At 39.0% G+C, this 21,978-nt stretch overlaps 1 protein-coding gene across 5 annotated transcripts in view; it reads right to left on the bottom strand.

Annotated features, from left to right (window-relative positions):
- Window positions 1–21,978, bottom strand: part of LRRC4C (leucine rich repeat containing 4C) — a 139,419-nt gene that overhangs the window by 13,881 nt on the left and 103,560 nt on the right. For 2 of the 5 annotated variants that reach the window (XM_016197647.2, XM_016197648.2), the window contains 2 exons: window positions 9,320–9,371; window positions 9,003–9,064 (listed from right to left, as the gene is read on the bottom strand). The exons of 1 other annotated variant lie outside the window; for it this stretch is intronic. The gene's annotated coding sequence lies outside the window, so the exon portion shown is untranslated. The remainder of the gene's footprint in view (window positions 1–9,002; window positions 9,065–9,319; window positions 9,372–21,978) is intronic. 2 more of the 5 variants (XM_016197644.2, XM_016197645.2) reach the window with 1 other exon arrangement.

Genomic DNA, 21,978 nt, shown 5'->3' on the forward strand with positions numbered 1-21,978 from the left:
GCTGCGCCATATTGCTTTCCCACTCTTATGTCCCACGGTTCCTCACAATACAGTCTAGGTTGCAAGATGTTTCTGATTCTAAAAATATACCCCCTACTTTTCTTCTTCAGAGCCTTGCTCCCATTTTTCCCATGGCCTGGAATGTCCTACTCTGGTAATTCTTTCAAAATTGTACCCAACGTCAGAGCCAATTTTACAATGACAATTTCTACTAGACCTCCCTTGGACTTACTGGACAGTATTAATGCATTCTTTCCCTAAGTGTTTGTAATGCCAAGATTACAGCACTTATCAAATCTGTGTTTGAATCTAAATGTTTGGAAATGCATTCGACCTATTTAATCATAAACTTTCTAAGGACAGGAACGGAATGATGTCTAGGCAATCCATAAATATTTGCTGAATTGCATTACTGAATGTAGTCCACATTTTAATTCCTGTTCAGGAGCCAGGCTAATGAGCTAATTTTATAATAACAAAACATGTATCAAGTCCATTGATAAGATCCATATAAGAACCAAAAAAATAAAAATGGTATACAATTCCTATAAATGGTAAAGAAGGGGAGCAATAACTACTCCTTGCTCCCCACCCTGACCAAAAAAAAACATAAATAAATTAGCATTGTGAAGAAGTAGATTACACAAAATCAGTATGCACATGGGTGCTTGAAAACAAAAGATTAGGGTAAAAATTTTTCCTTACCAGCAATAAGCTGAATGCTATATACCACACCCACAGTATCTGGCACATTGTATATACTAAATATGTATATACTTAATTAAGGAAAAGAGAAGATAATAAAGAATTTTAAAAAGAAATAGACTCTAGAAAATATTGGTTATTGTAGGTTGCCTATTACTTACATGACTAAATGTATGCTAATGAAATAGTTTTTTGGGTTTTCTTATCAGAGATACTATTGTGTGTAGTGACCATCTGTGAAGCTTCCTAGAGACTGGATATTCTGATTTACATACTCTATTGTTGTGAGGATACATGAGTTAGTATATTAAGAACAATGCCTGGTATATATAGTCAATACTGCATGAATGCTTGTCATTGTTTTTATTACTGTTATGCCTCTACTGTTGACAACTGAAGTCCAATTATAAAGAATGATTAATACACCAGATTATTATAATCTGATGCTAAAGAAATTTGAATCTTACAACTAAGATTTCTTAGTTTGATTTTTCATTAACCATCTTATTTAATTATAATTTGCCTTGTCATAAAAATGTATAGTTCAATCCATGGGTTCCTCAAAAGTTTATGAGTGGATTATGGACAATTTATGAATCTCTTGAAATTATATGCAATTTTTTGTATAAATGTGATTGTGTGTTTTTATAGGAAGATTATTCATTGGTTTTATCATCATGTTCTCTAAGATATATATGACTGCAAAAAAATTAAGTTCTATATGAAAAGATTTGACATATTGAAGTATATGAAGGGTCTATTATAGTTCTAACCATAATTTAGCAAATTGGCATTCTGCTCTAAATACCCATTTCTTCTGTGCTTAGTAAGTGTGACTACCTTCTCGTGATGAGCTACCAAAATCATATTTCTGAAAGTAAAAACTAAGGACTAGACCCAGGTGTGAGAAACTTCTTCATGTCTGTTGTGAAAGGTTATGGAATGAAGTCTTCCTTGGTGACAATGATCCTTGGCATATATTTTAAACACTGGTACTTAGGTGACAGTTTGCCACCCCATGTCATTTCTTTATGGAATTTGTGTCAATGTAAGAATCAGGATGCTGCGTGATGAAATGGGGTCCTGAGCTGCCTCAATAAAAAGAAACATGAACTTCTCTGCTCCCCAACATTTCTTCATTTTCCATAGTTTATTTCTCAAGGGGAAATGCACTGAGAGAGTGCACCTGAATTGTTGATGTTTATCTATCTCTTAGAATATTTTGGACAATAATGACTAATGCCAAAGGAGAAACTATCATGCTTACTAATATTTGTAAAGATCAAATATATATCAGGAATAAATAGGAAAAATCATATTCAATTAAAACAACTACAATTAAACTGTCTATAACCCTCAACCCCCTTCCCCCCAAAAAAGAATCTAACATTGTATGAGGTTAAATTGCAGAAACTTGATACGTGTTTTAGCCACTTAAGACGTACAATACAATGATTTTCTCTAGAGAATCTGAGTTTGAAAAAAGGAGTTAAAGGGTAGCAAATGAAAGAGGCAGAACATATTAATAAAAATATGGAAAACTATTTATCTCCTCATGACATTCTCCTGTCAGTCTAGAGGCTAACGGTTATTCTTTTATTTTTATTTATATGTATATATTTATATATTAATATTTACATATTTTCTTGTACAGGTTAATGACAAGGAAAGTAACTAAAGAAGCTTTTCAAAATATAATAAGCCCATCTTAAATATAAGTCCTTGGCAAGGCGGGTAGAGAAGGATTTGATTTCAGAAGTTGGCAATGCAGTTAATGACTTGGCTTCCAATATTTCCTTGGGATTGATGACTAGCTGGGAGGAGTTGATAGCCATTAACCCCCACCTGCTCATTAATCCTTAGGAAATGCTCTGTGCAAGGTCATCGTTGCCATTATAGGTTGAAAAAAACCAACCAACAGTAGTACTCAAAAGGCATGTGGATTTTTGTAATGAGTAATGCAATTTAAGTTGCCTTGCAAAAACTCTGAAGACAACAAATATTACATATATAGGGCATTCAGGTTTTAAAACTACCTTCCAATGTTTTACCAAGTACTTTCTTCCCTGATTATTATTAAACTAGGCAAAGCCCTAATTTCCTAGACAGTAACCAAAAAACAGTAAACATGTCTGGGATTCATTTTATAGGAAAGTGCTGAGAAAAAGAATCTTAAAGTCATTTCAGCTCTAATACTGTATAATTCTAAATATGTTCACCAACACACTGTGTGAACTTTAAGTGGAAACTCCTTTGGCTTGGTAACTCCCCATTATCAATTATTTGAAACACTCCTGAGACAAGCCTAACACAAACAACAGAGTCATGAACCAGTGCCAAAGTGCTCCACTAAGTGAGTGTGTACATGATGATGTGAATAATTATAAGTAGCCTGGTGTTCAAGGGGAACTAAAAAGTTTTGAACAGTTAGTAGAGGCTGTATGGACATGAGATTTAGTAGGATATGTACTTCAGATAAGTATAACGTCTAACATTCCAAGAGAGAGAAAACCACAGGCATTTACCCCTTCAGTAAAATTTGCTGACTTTCTACTAAGTGTCAAGCACAGTGCTCAGTTCTTGACCCTTAGGGCAAGTGTTTCCCATAAATCTCACAGTGTAGGGGGAGTCATAAGCATGTAAACAAGAAATTATAATATAGCAGAAAGTGTAAGAGAAGAATGAATGGTTTTAGGAGAACGCACTAAGAGAGAGAAGAAAGAGAGAAAGGGGAGAGCTTATTGGACAATAGGCATGTGGTGGGTGGGAAATGTATAGATGTAATCATGGAGTATAGGGCAGAGAGAGGCACAGCTGACTTCTATTAGGAACATATACTAATAACCAGTGGGATAGAAGGTACACTAAGTAAAGTAACAGCAGATTGTGAAAAATAGACAAAAGAAGTTAGATTCTATATTAAGTAATGGGATGGGTTGTAGGGACTTGGCTTTTCTCCTTTTGTTGGAAGGAAATAGGACAATGAGAAGAATATTTAAGGGAAAGCACATTTGCAATAAGATGGAGAATAGATAGGGAAGAGCACACGGTAAGACCTAAAGGTCAGCTGAGAAATTATTTCAATAATTGAGGTATGCAATGATAAGGGCCTGCACTAGATTTTTCTTTTTACCTAAAATATAAACTGACATGCCATCATGATTTCCATATCTCTGTTCTGTAATCCTCCCTCTGTGAGACTCCTTCCTACTTCACCAGCTCCCTAGATTCATGACCTATAACTGGATGCTCTGACTTCTATCTATTTTGGACTCCCTAAAACATCAGAGCAAGTCCTGCTCATCTAGTCCTGGCTCCCACCAAAGACCTTGGAGCCACTGCCTTCAGTTTTCAGCATGAATTAAGACTTTAATAAATTCACCAAAATGACCCATAAAAACCTGATAAGGAAACTCTCTTTAATTGAGTCTGTGTTTACGAGATCTGAGCAAGGGGAGGAAACAGAATAGACTCTTACTGTGATTTCCAGGCAACGTCGTTTAATCAGAATACAGATAGCAGGGATGGCCTCCTAATTAGGACTGGAACCGTTTTCAAGTAACCTCAACACTGTTAACATTGCATAATGAGGAAACCTGGGTGATGACATGTCAGATAATGGAAATGACTGTAATCAGTGATTTCTTTGTTTCCCCTTAATGACCACAAAAGAGGGAATTATATGGCCACTGTAGACATTTGGAAATTGAATTCTTATTTATTTCCTTAAGACAGTCCTCATTTTGCTTGGTGCCAGTGTTAACCAGAGTTCATGTTTATCGGAACCAAGTCCTCTTTTTTGCACACAGTTCCTTTATAACAGATTTGCTATCAGTTACCGTGGACCCTTGCAAAATGAGGACTCAATTCCAATATGAACAAGCATCAGTTAACACAGTAGCATGCAAAGACAGAACTCCCTCTATGTTTCTGTATTCATTTGCCTACAATGCATTATATCCAAAAATAAATCATGAAAAAAATCAGGAATACACATGAAAAGCAATGAGGAACTCAGTCCCTTATGGTATCTTAATGAGATAAGACAGTAGGGGAGCCTGTGTATGTCCTTATTTAAGCCATTAGTCAGCTACTTTTTCCTTGGTTTGGATAATGAACATTCTTCTTTGGTTACTTCTCCTACCATGTTTCTTTATTCTCTAAATGATGCAATAATCCAATTGAAAAAAACACAAAACACAAGGCTGACATTCTAGGTAGATGTTATAGATACTAGGCGACATTAATGCAAGCCACCTGAACTTTCTGTTCCCTTCTGTAATGTGCAGACAAAGCATATGCTCTTCTTATGCTAAAGAAATACTGAAAAGTTAAAGTTTAATCAAAAATAAGTGTACCAAAAAGTAATATCCACAAATGAGAGTAGGATATGATTGTCACTCTTACACTCCCCAGCTCTATCTTTTAAGCTGTAATTGCCATGTGAACAGAAATGGAAGGTGGATCGAGATGTAGTCAAAACTCAATGGTGGGCAAACTATTGCCCACAAACAAAATCTGGCCCATCACCAGATTCTGTCAGTAAAGTTTTATTGGAACACTTACACATCCATCCAGGGATGTATGATCTATGGCTGCTTTCACAATAAAGCACAATTTTGTGGTGTGACAGGCTCTATGGCTCACAAAGCCTAAAATACTTACTCTTTGGCCCTCTACAAAAAGGTGTGATGACCCTGCTCTAGAGCATCGAGAAAGATTCCCTTTATTACCCACTCTCCTCAGCCCCAAATTTACCAATATGTTCTAATAGGGCATGGAAGAAAAATATTAAAATGTCCATATGTAACTTGTTTCATCTAAGAAATAAGAAAAGAAGGTTAAGACTCATTAACACATCAATGGTGCCAGGTGTCCCATAACAGAGGAGAGGAATCCTGAGCAAAAGAAGGATTTCCCAACACAGAGGGGATGCCTGCCCCTCATTACCTGTTCCTATGCTTTCAGCACATTGTGACGTGCTACTGTTCCTGGGTGTCTAAGTGGTTTTAGGGATTATATTATTCAGTTTTAACTAACTGATATAAAATGAAGAAAGGGACTTACAGGGATTCCTTCAAAGACAACACAGAATGCATATTCTAGTAATAAAACAAGTATAAACCACAACAAATAAAAATGGTAGAGCTAAGATTTCATCTCCTAGCATGAGCTCTCTGAAGCCATAAAATGATTATAATTTAAACACATACTCATTTGGATTAATTCTTTATACCTGTGTCTCTGTGTATGTGGGTACACTCCCGCGTGTTTGTGCGTGTTAATGATCATGCTCTCCAGCAATCATGCCATCACACCCTTATCCTAGCTGTAAACTCTCTTATAAATTCACTAGGGGCTCACCAGCATCTCTGACTTCATATCTGACTTGAGGTTTTTTTTTTCCCATCCCACCTTTTTCCATCCAGAAACATTCAAGTGTTGCTGCACAAAATCAATGTCTCATCCGCCCCTGAGATTGAGAATTGTAATTGTACATGTCCCTTTGAATCCTGAGAGAACAACCTGGAAACAGGTCTGCAAGAGACAGATTTTGCAATGATCCCTTCCTACTTTTGCTCCTTCCCTGACAAAATTTTCTTCCTCCCACCATAATTAGAAATATGAATTAAATTCTGCTGGATTTTCAGCCTTAAAACTCATGTACATAGGACCCAAATAAGAACAACAGACTTTGAGAGTTTTAATTATAAGAAGAATTCTAGAGATCTAGGTAAAAATTTCAACTTCCTCAATCACTATAGGGAGATCTTGCCAATAACAGCTCTGATTCTCCATTATGTTAACCCATAAAATAGGTGTGATATTGTCTGTCATTCTTTTATCATTGTTATCAGGATAGCTTGTGATAGTGTATGAATTGCGAGATAATTTTAAACTATGAGTATTAGGTAGATTTTGAAGACTGATCATTTTTCACTTTGAATCCATACTAAAAGCAAAACAATTCAGAAAGGTCGGGAGGGAGACAGCTAAAGATAATGCTTTTCTAGCTGGCATACACTTTCTGGGTACTTTGAATATGCTATTTAATTTAATCCTCATAACAACTGAATGATCCTTCAACTAGATGCTCTGTTAATCACTTACCCCAAATCACACCATCAGTAATTGATCCCAGGTCTGCCTAAATCGGCCCCCTTTAACCACTGCACTGCATGCACACACTTTCTATCTTTGGATGAATGACTTACTCTGTTGGCAACTCATTTTTTTCACTTCTGAAGGGATGGAGAGAAACATCACTACTACAGGGCACTGGCTACATTATCATCTCTAATCCTAATAAAAATCCATTTCTTAGAAATGCTTATATTCATTTGGTCTTTGAGAAACCAAGACAGAACATGTAAGCACTCTACTCCAGGCTTTCCAGCCAGCTGGCTGGGGGGCCTGAACTTCAACCACCAGCTCCAGATCCATCTTCCTACCTGGCAGTGAATTCTATGGGATTAACTAAGACAACCTAAATGAAATTACATAGCAAAATACCTGGCACACAGTAGGCATACAATACATAGCATGTGTTTTCTTTCCTAAATAAACTCATCTTTTCTCTTGGGATATAATCAGCACAATGACTTCATGCTCCATTTAGAAGACTAAAAATTAGGACTGAAAAGAAACATCAGTCTGGGTTGGCTAAATCAAGGAAAACCATAGTTGGGGTATGAATGTGGACTGTGATACATAGACTGCAAATTTTCCACTGGGTTCCTTCTTGCCAGCATGTCCTATTTGAGTAAACTTAACTCTCAATTCTTTTGTTTTTGAAAAAAAACATTTCCAGCTAATAACACAATTACACTTAAGTATCAGAGCTCATTTTAGTATTATTGCATTTGTTAAATCTAACTGAGTCCAAATTACTTCCTCATAAAAGAAGGGGAGGAGGAAACTGAGGAGGAGGGAAGACTGAGGTGGGGAGAGCATTGTGAGGGTTAAAGGTAGAGCAGGAGACTTGTACACAGAGGGACTGAGAGCAAAACAGAGAGATGTCAGTGCTGCAGATAGCCTCAAGTCCAATAAAAGTCAGTTAAACTTGCTGCCCATGGTTTCTATGGAAACCCCTTAAGTTAAGAGTGGAACACTGACATTTTTTGGACTGCAATTCACAAGCTGTTTATTTAATTATGATGAAACATGAGACTGTTAGGGCCAATACTATTATCATACTGATAGCATTTAGAATTCAAAAAATAGGTATAGCAAAATAAAAAGCTAATCTCTCTCTCTCTCTTTTATTTTTTTGAAAACTATTAGCTTCATATGATTTGCATGCAAATAATATGCATCTTGATTTTACAGGACTTCACACATGATTTCCCGCAGGCGAACCCAAATTAGCCAAATGACATTTGTGAAAAGGGAGTTCTTCAGAGGTCTCGTGCCAATTAGACACCCCCCGTGCCCAGTGAACAAACCCAAGGTCACAGCGTATTTTCAATTAAACACAGGATAGCGCCAAAGAGCAGCACAGCTGAAAAGCAAGCTCATTATTACCCCATAGATCATTTGTGAGCAATGAATAGGTCTCTGGTGTTTTCCTGTTTTATAGACATTTGAATATAAAAATAAAGAAAATAGCTTCAGATTAGCTTTTGCCTTCCAAAATAACCACTTTTAAGGGTGTTATTCCTGGTCCCTCCCCCCAAATGACTAGAAGCCATCACTTCTCTGTCTCTAATTGGAAAAGGTGTGCTTAGCCTTTAATATGGCAACAAGGTACCATCTGATGGATGGACTTATTCAAACCCTTGTTCCTTCACTAAACAGACACCTAATGTCGACCAACTATGTGTAAGGCACTGTGCTAAGGAGGCAAGAAGATTAAAACCTACTCCTAACTAGACTTTTTAGAAGGGAATGCATTAATTTTGTTGATAAATATTCATTGAGGGACAACTATGGCTCATAAGTACTAGACTAAAATAAATCCAGGATCTTACCTTCCAGAAGACTACAATTTAATGGAGACAAAAAGACCCTGGTCACAAATCACAGAGCAAGAAGTGAGTGCTTCTGCCTCCTGCCTCCCTCCTCCCACTTCCCAATCTTCTCTCTATGGATAGAAATGCCACCCATGGCTGCTGTGCTACAGTGGTAGGTAAGCATGTTTGTGCATATGGCTTGATTGGCTGGTGGAGGGCATGGTGAGGATGGAGCTTCAGAAATATTTCCATAGGAGAACCACTCATCCAGCTCTGTCCATGGGCCACCACTACCCTTATAAAATCTTTAGTTCTTAATATATGACTAAAGGAAGAGGCACTCACAAGAGAAGGGAATCCCAAGGACAGCCATCTCTGGTGGAGAGCTGGGAACATGAAGCCTGTTTCTAAAGGGGCAAAGAGAAACATACAAGAAATCTGCAAATATGACTCCAAATATGTCTTTCCTACTATACTGCAAGCTTATATTTTAAAGCCCAGTAGTGGTTTGCAGTAGCTGGGCGTCCCACAAGTTGCTCGTGCTAGCAAAGCCAGCCATTGCTGTTATTGGAGTTGACACTGTATAATGAGCCACTGCACATTAGCTGATGCTGGGGTGTTCAGTGTGTTGTGGGAAAGATTTAGCAGAAATTATCACCCACCTAGCTCTCCAGTGTGGTCTCCATGCTGTAAACAGGCAACGTGTTTAACAATCTAAAAAACAAAACAAAAACGCTTCCATTAGAAAAATTCAGCGCATTTCTCTATCTGCTGCCACCACCATCACCGCAGACAACACCGGTGACAATATTTATTGAATCACAACTGTATTTTAACACTCTCCTGGGAAGAAAGCCAAGGCACTATTTTAACCACGGCCATGTTGAACCACGCATTGTTTAATGCCAATAAAAAATGCAATGGTGTCAGAAGATCGGCAGCCTGTACTTAGTTCTGATTTATCAGATGCATGACCTTAAGCAAGTCACATTTTCTCTGTTCCAGTGTCTCGATCAAAACCATCGCTGAAAATTGAATGAGATGATGTGTCTTGAATATGGATAAGAAATAGTTAAATAGAACACTCTGAATTATTAGAGTTACATGACACGTTAAGGTTTGACATTGGTTTCTGCTGCAAACTCCAATTGGGTTTTTTCCCCACTCCCAAAGCCAAGAAATATACTAACATCTCCTGCTCCTCCCCACCCTTCACACTACCCTCATTTCCCTCCTAACACTCCCCTGGCAATGGCATGATTTGAATTTAGAATCGGAGATTGAGGGCCATGAAATAACAGAAGCAGGGAAACATGAAGAAGTAGAGTTGTCATTTTGCGAAGCATAGTGAGGTAAACAAAACAATCTTTAATTACAACAAATACAGATCTTTACAGCTTAGACATACAGTTGGTGCAAACTGCACAAAGAGGAAATCCTGAGCAAGAGCAAATAGAAAAAGCCCATGCAATTAGTAATCAAGATCAAGGGACTGACACAGATGTTGAAATCACCAAAAATTCTAGCAGGAGTGGGATTGGAGAGAACAGGGAGGCAGGTGTTATAATCTTCAAGGAATGAGGTGCGAAGTGTGGGCCGGTGCTTGACTTCTTCATGGAGGTGTTAGCAGGTGGTGGAGTTCGATGGTGCAAGCTTCAGAGCTGAGTGTTTCACTGTGTTAGATGGTTTTGTTTGAAACAGATAATGTGAGTAAAAGTGTTTCTTAAATTTCAAAGCAATATGCCACCAGTGAATATCACTATTATTACATAAGTAAAACTGAATACAATCAAAATATATTTCTGAGAAGATCTGTGGATTTTTTTGTCATCGGTTTTAAAAAATGTGAACTCAAATCTTATAGAAAGTTTCCCCAAATCTCATGGTTTCAAGAACCATGGATTACCCTCCAATAGTACATATAAAATATGAGTTATAAGTCAATGTGCCTGGGATTTATAATAATGCCAGAGCAAGGCAATGAGTAATGATAAGTGTGTGTAGAGGCGGCAGAGAAGAGGTGAGAGGTGAGAGCTTATGTCCATTCCTAAATCAAGCAGCCAATTCTCATTTCTCACATTAGGCACAAATTAGCAACATTAGACACAGTGGCCACACTGTCCTCCCCACCCTTGGCTCCTAGGAAATCACTCTGGGTTCTCCTGTTACCTTAATGGTCACTATGCTCAGCCTCCATCACTAGTTCTGCCTTATCTCTTGGGCCACTAAACCTTAGCGTGCACCTGGGCTCCCTGAGTGGACCTCTTCTTTATCTATACTCTTTATGTGATCCCATAGTAGCTTTAAATGTCATCTAGAAACTAAAGACTGCCAATCATATATCTATAGCTGGCAATGCAAACGTGTGTGTGTGTGTGTGTGTGTATGCGCACGCACTCATTTTTACGACCTCCAGTGGGAGGCTTTAAAAATCAACCTCTCCAAAATAAAACTTTTGATTCTAACTCAGTCTCCATCCCTGACAAAGACTTTTCTAATAGCAACTCCATTCATTCATTCATTTATTTGAGAAAAAATTTTAAGCTCCTCCATGTGTCAAGCACTTTTCCAGGGACCATCCTCTTAGTGACACAGGCCGAAGTCCCCTTGGGGCTTCAGTTTTTGGTCTCACCTCCACTTTTGCACTCGATTTCCTCTGTACCTTATCACTGTTATATCCTCCTGCCTACACATCAGAAATCCTGTATGTCAAGAGTCACATCACTTCTCCTCACCTCCACTGCTACACCCTAGTCCATTCTCTCTCTGTGGATTACTGAATTATTCCAAAGCCTGGTCCAATATCTGCTGTCTGTTATTGCCCCACCCACCTTCAGTCTTTCCTCCACATAGTGGAGGGATCCTATCAAAAGGGAATCAGATCACACTCATTCTTCTGCTCAATGGTTAATGGCTTTTCATATCACTCAGAGTCATAGGTGCTTCCAGCAGCCTCCGGGGACATCTGCATCTTGGTTCTGCATCCATCCTAATCTTATCCTGCTACTGCTACCACTCTTACTCCACTGTGGCCACACTGGTTCCTTGCTGTTTCTGCAACACACCAAGCCCGCTATTTCCTCAGGAAACTTGTACTTGTGGTTTCGTCAGCTTAGAATGTTCTTCACCCAGACAGAGCTGTAGCTATGCATGCACGTGACAATGGTACCACTTTTTACCCAAATATCTGTAAATTTGGCTCCTTCACTTCCTCCAGGTCACCTGCTCAGACAGGTTTTCCTCGACTATGCTGCCTAAAGTATAACTGTTCCTTCTCCCCAACATCCTCTATCCCTTTATTTCCTTTATTTCTCTTTATAGCACTTCTCACAACTAGAGAGGATGCACATGTATGTATGCATATGTGTATGTATGCATGCATGCATTTCCTGTCTCCCCGACAGTATGAGGTCCCAGGACATGGAGATTATATAATGTTATTGATGGAGCCTATTGGTGGTCCAATGATATAGATGAGGAAACTAAAGCCCAGAGAAGTTGAAAACCTCTCTGAATGCTTCTCTGGAGAAAACTGCGTGAAAAGGGGAGTGAAAATGAAGATGATGATGAATCCTAAATCGGTGTGTGTGAGAGCACACAGAAGGAACATTGACCAATTCCACCATTACGTGTAGTAATTTTATGACTTTGGTAAGTTCTATACTATTTTTAGACTTCAATGCTCTCTTCTGTAAAGTGAGGGTGAAAATAATAGAGCTAAGCTCAGAAGGTTGTTCTGCACATGAAATGAGGTGATGCCTGTAAACCAACTAGCCTAGCATATCGTAAGCTCTCAGAAAATAGAAATAATTAGTTCATCTGAGAGAGTTTCATTCATTGTTTATTAAGCTCTGCTCTAAATAATTGGAGAGTGGCTAAACAATTCACCTACTTTTATAAAATGATTGGTGTTCAATGTGCTACTCTCCCCAAATGCATGATCATGCCTAGACATGGGAAAATACATGCCACAGATTAGAAAATCTTCCCACATACATTACTTCATCTGACCTTCACAATTATGGGAGGCAGGAAGAAGAGATTATATTTTTCCATTTAGCAGATGAGAAGTTTAAAGTATAAGAAAGTTAAATAAAGTGATTAAGCTAAAAAAACAACAACTACTAAATGAATATGATAACTGTTAATACAAGAAGTTAAGTTGTTGGAGCCCTAGGTTAGTGCTTTGCCCAATAGATGGTCTTTTAACATAAACATGTTAAGGAAGAGAAGGAGGTACTTATGCTATGAATCCTTCCAAGTTTCTCTACATTTAAAGGAACTTCCTTTAATAAATGTGCTCCTTTTTAACACATTGCTCTATTACTTCCGTATGAGATGAATGCAAAAACATTTATTGAGCAATTATCAACTATTGTGTTAGTCATCCACATACACTGTACTACTTATTTGTCTCTCTGCATGATTTAGACTACAGGCCTTTTGGGACAGGTACTGTTCTATCTTATGTGCATGCACAACCCAGTTACTGCTATGTAGTATGTGTTCAATAAATGTTTTTTGAATAAGTAAATAAAATTGCTTATTTGGTTATGCCCAGGAAAAACACACACCACACAACTGAAAGTAAACCTGAATTTGAATCACACAATCAGTATGATTAGAGCAAACCTTCTAAAAGTGCCATTTCCTGTCAGAAACTATGGATATCAACAATTCATATAGTTAAAAGTAACAGTTTTCAAAGATGGACAATGATTTTGGAAATGTCCAGTTGGCCAGACTCAGGAAGCTATGGAAATCCTTTTTAGTTTACTAACCCGATTATATCAACTTTTATGTGCCAACCAAGAGAAAAGCGGCAATAATTTCATTTCAATGGAAAGTCTTAACTTCAGAAATTTAATTTCTGGAAGAAGAATTAAAAATAAAACCTAGCCCAGCTGGGCATGGCTCAGAGGCTGAGCATCGACCTAGGATCCAGGAGATCGTGGTTTGATTCCAGGTCAGGGCACATGCCCGGGTTTCAGGCTCCATCCCCAGTCAGGGTTGTGCAGGAAGCAGCTGATCAATGATGACTCTCTAATCATTGATGTTCCAGCTCTCTCTCTCCTCTCCTTTCCTCTCTCTGAAATCAATATATATTTTAAAAAATAAAATAAATAAAATAAAACCTGGATAATTTCATGTATATGTGGAATCTACAAAAAGAAAAACCCAAACAAACAAAACAGTAGCAAACTCATAGATACAGAGAATATTTAGATGGTTGCCAGATGGAAAGGGAGGTGGGGGGATGGATGAAAAAGATGAAGGGATTAAGAAGTACAGATTGGTTGTTACAGAGTAGTCATAGGGATATAAAGTACAGCATAGGGAATATAGTCAATAATATTGTAATAACTATATATGGTGCCAGGTGGGTACTCGATTTATTGGGGTGGTCACTTAGTAAGTTATATAAAAAACTCACTATGTTGTACACCCAAAACTAATATAATATTACCTGTCAACTGTAATTAAAAACTTTTTTTAATCATTTAAAAGAAACAATCAGCTTTTAAATGGGATGCCGGGGGGGTCTATGGAAACAGTGTATAAACCACAAAGGGAGAGGCCAGCAGCATGTTTGTTGGGTCTTCAATAAAAGACAATATTAAATTCCTATAACTAGATCTGCCTTTAGTGATTTTTATGTTTTCCAAGTCAGACCTGGAGTTTTCTAGAATGGTGAACAGTAACACCCTAAGCAGCAAAGTCTTAATCAGTACCACTCTGAAATTTTAACTGAAAATAAATCAGGTTGCCCTGTTGAGGTTAAGCATCTGATTATGTGAGAAGTTGTTTATTTCACACATGGAAAAATCCCTGGAAAGTTAGGGATCCTATTGAGCCATTTGTATTTTTATGTTGTTTATTTATATTCAACTTTTCTATACTTGGTTTATATGCCGTTGCTATCATGGGAGTTAATCTCTATATCTCTCTGCCTGGTTTTCCATACAATATAGTGGCGTGGGGTAAAACAATGAAGTAGAACCAGAAGAAGTACATTTGGTCCTGGGGGAAAGGGGGTCTTGCCCATCAATTCCTTAAAGCAGGGTCCACAGCACAGAACGGAGAAGGTACCCACTTGCTTAGCCATAGCCTTAAAATACAATGACACGGCCATTGCTAGTTACCACCTTATAAGAACCAAGACCATATCTTATTAATCAGTATGATACTAATGCAGGATGCTGTGCTGAGAATACACAGGAAATAAACATTTTTTTAAAATTAAAATGAAGTGAATATCTGAATGTAGACATGGGTGAAGCTATATATGCTACTTAAATGCTTCTTTAGCTGTTAGCGGTACCCTAGTTTATCACTGGCGATCAAGATGTGTGGGAGTAGGAAATGCTGCATACAAAGTGTCCTTGATTTTCAAATAACGACACCAGGTCGACCTCCAGCTCTAACCGATCTAAATCTCTGGCCTGAAAGAACACATGATCGCTGTGGTCTGTGTAAATATGGCATTTATCTTCATGAATGTAGTGATGAAGAATGAATCAGGACTGGCACGGTCCTGAGAGACTTATCTCTCCTCACAAATGAAGATAAATAACACAGCATATCATCCGCCCTGCATGATATATATTTATTCCACATTTGCGCCCACACAGACAAACATATAGTAGGCCTTTTCCTCAACCTGATCAGTTTTTCACTTTCAAAATATGCAGCTAACAATAAAAACAGAGATCCTGTGGGAAAGTCAGAGGGGATGAAAAATGCTGAAATAACTTCTGTGAGGCAAGCTGTATACCCTGCGAGAGGATACCTCAAAAGATCCTACCACTGGGATCTCCAAAATGGATGCAAGCCTCAAAATAAGATTTCCACTGGTCTCTGGATGCTGCTGTTAAACTAATGTCATGAGAAAGTCACAAAGATGCCCCGAGGATACTGTACTGGGGCAGTCTCCAACCTGTGGAAAACTCACTAAGATGGTGGTTCTAACAGTGGTTTCCAAGACCTCCTAGTCATCTAACAGGTAGTCCTCCTGGTTTACTTTATTCTCAGATGATATTAAATATCTTCAAATGATATGCATTTTTAAAAATGTCTTAGTTGAACTAGTATGTCTTCACTAAGCTTTTTAAATTGTGGTCAGGTGGACAGGGTACAAAAGGCTGAATACTGACATTCCCAGGGATGCTCTCCCTGCCAGCTCTCATAGTTAGGCAATGTGGTACCCAGTGTCATCCAGCCATTGGGCATGGCCTCTTCTAGGTTCTAATGCTGTAGCATGTAGGACCATTTTAAGTTATTGTATTCAAACTGAAACCTGGCCCTGCTGGGAAGAATCTAGTCCCCTAAATCTAGTTCACTAGAAACTTTTATGTCTAGATTATCAGAAAGCCAAGTTTTTCCTTGCCAAAGCAGTTGGGAGCTCTAGTCTTTGCCTCCTACGGCTCGTATCTGACTTTTCCCCAACAATGTTAGCCCTTCTCTCCTCTTAGGAGTGGGCAATGGATCTCTACCTACCGGCAGAAAATCCTGGCCATCTTCTCTAGACTGACTCTCACACTCAGCCTCATGACATCATCACTTCAGGTTGAGCTCTCATCTTATGCTCCAATAGTTTATACTCTGTGCTAGTTTGGGAAGTGTTAACAGTTTGGCCCCAACATCATGACTTCATATTTATTTGTGATTTTCTCATTATAGCATATCCAACATCCCAGGCCCTCAACAACTTAGGACATGGCCTGTTTCCTAAATTCCTAGATATTCAATATAACCACCTTAATCCCCTCAGGCACTGACAACCTTTCTGATATACATCTTATTTAACACTAATTGCATGCTTACTAAATACCAGGGGGGGATTCTGCATGGAGTCAGACGCTGAAGAATGGAGCACTGAGCTTCCCTTTTAGGGATTAGACAGATAATAAGCCAACCAGAAAATATCAGGTAGAGATAAGTATTGAAATCAAAATAAAAGAGTGGTGATACAGGGAATGACTGAGGAGGAATATTACACTGATTAGGTCTAGGAATACCCCTCTGAGAAAGAGACATTTAAGTTCAAGAATAAAAAGAAAGAACTCAGACATAAAAAGATCTGAGAGAAAAATATTCCAGGCAGGCAGGACAGTTAATGAAAAGGCTCCAAGTTTAGGGGAGCGTCATCATCTAAATGTTTGTGTCCCTCCAAAATTCATGTTAAATGCTAATGCCCAATGTGACGGTATTAGGAGGTGGGGCTTTTGGGAGGTGATCAATCATGAGTGTGGAGCCCTCATGAATGGCGTTAGTGAGCTTATAAGAAGCTCCATAAAGAACCCTGGCCCTTCCTCTATGTGAGCACACAATGAGGAATCTACGACCTGGAAGAGAGCTCTCACTTGACCACGCTCACACCCTGATCGCTGGCTTCCAGCCTCTAGAACTATAAGAAATAAATTCCTGTTGCTGATGAGCTACTCAATCTGTGGTATTTTGTTATAGCAGTCCAAACAGACTAGGACAAAAAGCATGTTAAACTTAAATAAGGGAAAAAATAGGCTAGTCTTATAAGAATAAAGTAGGCAAGCGAAAGAGTAGACTATGTGAATGGAGAAAGTATTAGTTTCCTTGGTTTCCAGAATAATTATCACAAATTTGATGGCTTAAAAAAAATGTATTCTCTCCCTTTCATGGAGGTCAAAAGTCTGAAATCAAGATGCCAGTAGAACTCCCCAAGGGTAGAATTCTCCTTTGCCTCTTCTAGCTCTGCTCGCTCCAAGTTTTCCTTATCTGTGGCTACGTAACTCCAGCCTCTGCCTCAGCCTTCACATGGCTTTCTTCCCTTCGCCATGTGTCTTTCTGATGGGTGTCTCTCATAAGAACACATTATATTTAGGCCCATCTGAATAATCCAGGATGATCTCATCTCAAGATTCTCAACTTCAATTACATGTGCTAAGATCATTTTTCCAAAAAAGGTCCCATCCACGTGGTGTTGTTTTTTAACCCTCACCCAAGGATATATATTTTTTTCCATTGCTTTTCAGAGAGAGTAGAAGGAGGAGAGAGAGAGAGAGAGAGAGAGAGAGAGAGAGAGAGAGAGAGAGAGAGAGAGAGAGAAACATTGATGTGGGAGAGAAACATCAACTGGTTGCCTCCTGCATGCACCCCAACTGACCTTGGCCAGGGATCGAGCCTGCAACTGAGGAACGTGCCCTTGGCAGCAATCAAACCCAGGACCCTTCAGTCCGCAGGCTGATGCTCTAACCCCTGAGCAAAACCGGCTAGGGTACATCCATGTTTTATAGGTTAGCATGTTGACATATCTTTCAGGGACCCGCTATTCAACCCACTACAGAGAGCTAGGCCTGGTAGGCCACGGAAAACTTATTTGTATTTCATTGTACATGCAATGTAAGCATTTGCAGATTTCCTATTGGAGAACATAAAGTCTGATTTTGATGCTTATGCGTGAAAACTGATTCAAGGGATCCATAGCAGATCAATAGAGCATCTGAGAAATGGCTGGCTCTTGAGTGGCAGCAATAGGAATACGGAGAATTTATAAATTAAGGATTTGTTCTGAAGGGAGAGTCAAGAATATTTGCTTAAGGATTACATATGGGAGTGATGAAAAGAGAAACCAAAACACTGCCATCTGTCACCTACCAATGCAGCTGTCCAAATATCATCTGCTCCTGAACTTCCCCCATGGCCATGCTTCCTGTGCCTGCAAGAGGATTTGTGTCAAGGGGTCACCCGCACTTACCTTGCTATCCTTGCAGCTTTGAAAGTGGTGTCCTCTCTGTCAGTCTGGCTTTTGTCTTCATTTCTAGGGCTAGTTGTGTCTCCCTGACTTTACCTCAAGTGTGTGCCCTGCCCAATGACCCATCTTGTTTCAAAGTAAGGCTATTTCATTTCTTTTTCATTCCAATGCAGTTCCCTGGGGCATCCAAGCAAAACCTAAATGATTTGGTTATAACCTGGAGATGGCATACCATTCAGGGTATACCCTGAAATGTCAGAGATTTCTGCATTTTCTGCGGGTCAAGGTGACGGAAAACTCTCTGGGAACAAGTCTAACAAAGTTTCAGAGCCTAATTGTTCAATTATTGTCTCAGTAGCCTGCCTGTGTTCTGTACTAAAACCTCTATAGAACTATAGTTTTTAGATTATTTCTACTTCAGGGACCTCTCCTGAATACACAAAGAGATTAACATAATCAAAATAATACCAATTCTCATAGTTATGTCTTTTGAAGAAATGATCATCTCAAGTCAAGTATAATTTATCTCCCTTGTTGGGTTGAAATTCTGATGGAGAAGTGAGCCTTAAAGTATTCTGAGTAGTTCACTGAAGGCAGAGACAAGAGAATGGCAGTGTGCTGTGGTCTGCAAAGTGCAGACCTTTGATGAAGGCCAAATTTTCATACTGAGCAGCCATCTAATGAAAATGTGGCTGGCAGCCTATGACACTCTCTTGGACTCTAGGAGAAAAACAAGTTGACATGAGATCCTTATTATCTGCTTGACATCAGGCTGTTCCCCTATGAGCTGTTCCCATAAGACATTCCAGGGTGTCCACATGGTACTTTTTCTCCTAACTGCCTGTCAAGCTTATTATTTTTTTAAACATATCTTTATTGATTTCAGAGAGAGGAAAGGAGGTGGAGAGACAGAGATAGAAACAACAATGTTAAGAGAGTCATTGATCGGCTGCCTAGTCCGCAACCCGGGCATGTGCCCTGACCAGGAATCGAACCCCAATTGCCTGGATCCTAGGTTGATGCTCAACCACTGAGCCACGCCTGGCCAGGCAAGCTTATTTTTAAATAAGCTCATTTGTTCATAATGATTTCAACATCAAAAACCACACTTATCTGCAACTATATTTTCAATTTATTAATTATGGTATGTAATTTATTATTTTGTCCCTTAAGAGAGAAGCAAATTTTAGCATTTGGTTTTTCAAAACCAATGGTAAATACAATCAGTCTTTTTCCAGCCAGCTTGAAATATACCAAGAAAATACATTCCCTGGCATGTGAAATTTGGCAAGGGTGAAGAGAAATGCGGCTCCTCTCTGGATCTGCATATTTGTATCCAAAAGATCTTTAATACAATCCACCAGAGTCGCAATTCTGTAGAAATACAGGTCACCAACAGAATATCCACCGGCAAGTGGAACAAGGTTGTAGATGTTTATACAGACATTTGGCTTTGTTCTTATGTTGGCTCTATTTGAATACGGGCTGCTGTCTTCATACTGAAGCCTGTATCAAATCCATTGTGGTTAAAAGTAGGAAGAGCATAAGAAAAAAAATACTTCCTAGTTGATGAATATTCATTCATCTCTTTACTCATTAACTAACTATTTTGCTATCTTTAAGTCACCTGAAGCTGATTGAGCGTGAAATGAGTAAGTGGGAATCTGGCAGACAGTGACGTTGGGTGGATCTTAATTATGTCACACTGCAAAGGAGTATAAAGTCTGTACTTCTAAATAAAGAAAAAAAAAACCCTTGCAGATGGAAAGTTGGTCATTGATTTTTAATTTTTTCCCCCCACACTCAAGAGTCTAAAACTCTCCTCCCTTTATCACTGCTTAGAGAATCCTGATCAGAACAGAAGTCTCAGGCACTGAAGAGAATTTTTAAATTGGAGTTAGAGAAGCCATTCTCAGGTTAATGAGCACAGAGCAGCAGGCACTTTGAAGAGTTTATTTGGAGAAAGAAAGCGTCTGCAGAAATCAAGTGATTAAGATGTGATACTCAAAGCGAACTCTGAGCCATCTCATTAGCAGAGACTAAGAATAATCTACAAATGCAATAAGAGCCCTGATACAAGGTCACAAACATCCCCGTGCAGACCTGGTGGGGGGCACCTGCTGAAGAGGGAGACAGGGCACCTCATTGGATCAGATCAGAATATATTCCCCCGGAAGAGATGAGAGTTTCTTCCCATGTCGTATGGGGGGAGGGTTCAGAAATGTATATGAAATTTTCCATTGCACGTTACTCATGGTTCTCCAGATGTGCTCATGCACATTAAAATGTACATATTTTTATTTCACAATATAGATTCCGTCATTCTCAATAATTGTGAGAAACTGCTGTATACATGTCACTTTCTCCCAGATCTTCCTCCACGAACTTCCATCAAAGGACTCCGTATTCATCTGCACATTGCAACTCATCTCCTTTCTCTGAAATTATGTTATTTATTTACTTTCCTCTTTTAAAAACTATATTTCTGCCTTCAGAAGAATATAAGCTCCACAAGTATCAAGCAGGACATTAGGTAGCTTGTTCACTCTTATTTCCTGAGCCTAGAATAATGTTGGGTGCATAAGTCAGTCAAATAATTATTGAATAAAAAAATGAAGAACCCCTGTATACTGTCATAAAATCATTACCTAAATTATACTGCTATAATTTATATGAATAAGAGAATATTTAAATGGAGTTTTTCCCCATGGAACCAAGATACAGGAGATGATACATTCCAAAGAAGATACACATTTACAATGGAGACAGTCACAAGTGGCTGCACAGCTCATAATCTCTTAGGCACAGCAAAGGCACCAGTGAATCAGAGAAAGTTCATGAAGATTTCTTTGGAGAGAGTTGCCCTATGAGTCCCACTCCTGAGGTATGTGGTGGGTAGTTTTACATCATAACCCTCAGCTTAATAGAGAGAGGCTTCAAGAAGGCTATTAGAGGAGAACTTTTGAGGGAATTGTCAGTGGGCTATAACTTACCATCACCCACCCCAAGAAAAAGACTGGAGATGCACAGGACTAAAGATAGGGCTCTGATGGCAGAGTGGTGTAGACACAGGAGGGTGCTGTATGAACCAACCTTAAAAATTTCAAGGGCAAAACACCAAATGTTGACCACACACATGAGTTTCTCGAAAGAGCCTTGAAGATATTTTCAATCCTGTGCAAGAGGGTGGCCTCCAGAAGTAAATGGCTTACCAGAGGAAATCTGAAAGAACTTCTGGACACCTAGGGGCTGAGGAGAGAGTATGTGATGTGTTAAGGAAGAGCACCGCTCTCAGCAAGGAAAATTCGGGGAAGAATGAGAGAGGGGACGACTTACCAAAGAACACGAGTACATGGCCACCATGAGAAGGTCAATTTCAAATGACTGGCAAACTCGAAGATATTGATGTCAGCTCAAGGCAGCACTACCCAAGAAGAGCTATTCTTTCCACCTCCTTATTTTCCTTAACCATAATCAAACAAAGAAGAGTGAGAACTAGGAGGAGGGAGATGAGAGAGGCGGAGAAAAAGACTAGGTCACAATAGAGAGAAGAAACCAGCCCTGTCCACACCCCAGTCTGTGACTTTAGGC

This window comes from Miniopterus natalensis, chromosome 11 (genome assembly GCF_054644295.1).
Source record: "Miniopterus natalensis isolate mMinNat1 chromosome 11, mMinNat1.hap1, whole genome shotgun sequence".
Lineage (NCBI taxonomy): Eukaryota > Metazoa > Chordata > Mammalia > Chiroptera > Miniopteridae > Miniopterus > Miniopterus natalensis.